The 2635-nt window shown below is 49.0% G+C and overlaps 1 pseudogene across 1 annotated transcript in view; it reads right to left on the reverse strand.

The window, feature by feature from the left end:
- Positions 1-488: 488 nt before the first annotated feature.
- LOC311231817 overlaps positions 489-2635 on the reverse strand; it is a 101803-nt pseudogene continuing 99656 nt past the window's right edge. The window contains exon 7 of the transcript in view: positions 489-645. The product of the transcript in view is annotated as an uncharacterized misc_RNA (transcript). The remainder of the gene's footprint in view (positions 646-2635) is intronic.

Here is a 2635-nt window from a genome sequence, read left to right on the forward strand (position 1 = left end):
CTGCTCGGAAAGAGGAAATACCAGCAGGCCTTGAAAGTGCGGCGTCCAGCCTTCCGTTCATAACTAGAGGAGGACAGGAGACCTGGGAGCAAGAGAACATCCCGACTCCACAAAACAAAAACAGTTCATCCCGCTATCGACCACAATCCAACCACCGTGACAAAGACCCACTGTGTGTCCCCCCCCCCACAACCCCTCCCCTTAATGTCATTGGCTATCTCCGACCAAATCAGGACTTCCTCCGTCACAAGCCTTAAAACAAATCTGCACTACTACCAAAAAGAAAACAATGCCTGGAATGTATAAAGAGTTACAGAGTTCGTAAAAAGAGTGAAACTAGGAAACAAATGTCTTCTCGTGGAACTTTGCCAGTTTGATTGTTTGTACTATAGGTACAAATATGCAACGTGGATGCGATCCAACGTAAAATATCCTTGTCGTCTCTCCACCGATATTCTGCCTGGTCATCACACAACTTCTCTGTATGGCTATGTGTTGTGGGTTGCCCTGTAGTTGTGTTGTGGGTTGCCCTGTAGTTGTGTTGTGGGTTGCCCTGTAGTTGTGTTGTGGGTTGCCCTGTAGTTGTGTTGTGGGTTGCCCTGTGGTTGTGTTGTGGGTTGCCCTGTAGGACTCCAGGCCCACGTCCTGCAGGGGGCCACAGGCAGAGCGTCACAGTGCAGCTCGTCACTGGTCTAACAGGCCGGGTCTACCGACCACTACGCTCGTGACGGATGAACTGAGGAAGCGGTAAACCTCAGAGGTCTTCAGTGCTCCTCCTCACATCCTCCTCACGTCCCCCTGTCCTTCACACGGATCGCTTCCCGTGCTCAAATGCAGTGATAGAGGCTTCCAAGTATTACCCCCAAAGCTCGGTATGAAGACAGCTCGCTTGGGGGGAAACCGAAGGCGGGGCCCCCGTCACATTCCTTAAGATGTTCCACGCGATGCCGTCATTCATGGAGAGAGGAGCGTGTCAGCAGCTAGGCGCTTGAATCGGACAGATGCCCCGATAATGGCACGCCGCCCTCGACCGTGAACTGAAAGCGTGAAGGGGGTTTGTGCAAAGGCCAAAATATGAATTCTACATTCAGATTTAGACCATGTTGAAAGCCTCGTTGCTGCTTTGGCACTTGTATGTGGCGGTTGTTTTTTTTAGTCCGGATCAGATGGCCTGTCAACCTTAACGACAGCGGCCCCATGACCGGCGCCTCTCTGGGCGGCCGCGTGGAACAAGCCGCCGCCGTCGTGACCGGCACAAACAGTACTTATCTATCCTGAACTGAGCAGTAAAGTTGACATTCATAATATACTGAATGATCCACAGATAAAAAAAAAAAAACAGAAGAGCTAGAGGAGAAGATATAGAGACAGATAAGCAAGGCTAGTGGTGGAAAGACGAATAGAAAGAAAAACCTGATGAGAAAAACGACAGCTTCTGATCACTTATCCCCGCCCCGGTAATTACGTTATCATCCGCGTAGAAGTCGACAAATGAAAACAAACCATAGGAAAACGGTGTGATCACTGCTAGGCCTCGGTGTAGATTAAGTACCTGAATAAGAGTGAGATCGCAGTGTTGTCTACAGTAGTCCCTGAGGGTGTTTAGCTAACGTAGCTTGGGTCTGTAAGAAGCAGAGAGAGAGAGAGGGAGAGAGAGAGGCCTCCCTCACCGACAGATGGCCAGGGTGTGTGTGTGTGCGTTCAGAGACGCAACGCTTCAAAACCGGTGCGTGTTTCTATGGCGATAACCTAAGAACACAGGTTAGCTTTGTGATCCTCCCCCCCCCCCCCCCCCCAAAGAAGCAACTCTGGGCTGCCGTACAGTCTGATAACGATGGAGGGAGATAGAAAATAAAGAGCAAGCTTTTTCACATTTCTTACACAGCCACACAGGTTCACATCCATACACTTGTTTTGTTACTTTACACGAGAAAAGAAAACGATTGGAAAAAGAGCTTTAGCCATAAAACCACTAGAAGCTGCGGACAAACGAACACCTTGCTGTGTCTTCTTCTTCTCGGGGGGGGGGGGAAACGTTTTAAATTTTTTTCTTTTTTAATTTTTTTAAGGGGCAAATATTTCATATTCAAAACATCGGTTTGTCCTACGGACAACATCCCAGAAAAGCACTTCCTGATATCCAGCCTCTTGAAATAAAAGGACTGATACGAGGGTTATGTACAACAGCATGCAAAAAATATTGAGAGGGTTCGACATTTCAGCCTCCTTTTACACCTTTCCTCCCAAAAGCTGGAGGAAGAACTGTTGCCAAACAACACCGTCACCGCGACCGCCCGGAAAACAGTCTACGGTATCACCAACACCCCCCCCCCCCCCCCCCCCCCCCCCCCCCAAGACCGGCCTCCATTTGAAAAGTCTTCATTTTAAAAACACGCCAACTGTCCTCCACACAGTGCCTTTCAATGTACAGTCCATCTTGCCTGAGAAAAACACAGGCGAGGGTCGATGGGTAAAGCAGTTCTATATACAACCGACCTCAACATCCCCCTTCGCCACACTCAACCCATCCCGCGTCGTCTTCATAAATATACAGTGTCCATTTCTAAAAATAAAAATAAAAACCCGCCCCAGTTCCCCCGTTCACAGAATCAGGCTTGAGAAAAGACTACGACTA

This window comes from Notolepis coatsorum, assembly GCF_963971535.1.
Source record: "Notolepis coatsorum genome assembly, chromosome: 7".
In the NCBI taxonomy this organism is placed as follows: domain Eukaryota; kingdom Metazoa; phylum Chordata; class Actinopteri; order Aulopiformes; family Paralepididae; genus Notolepis; species Notolepis coatsorum.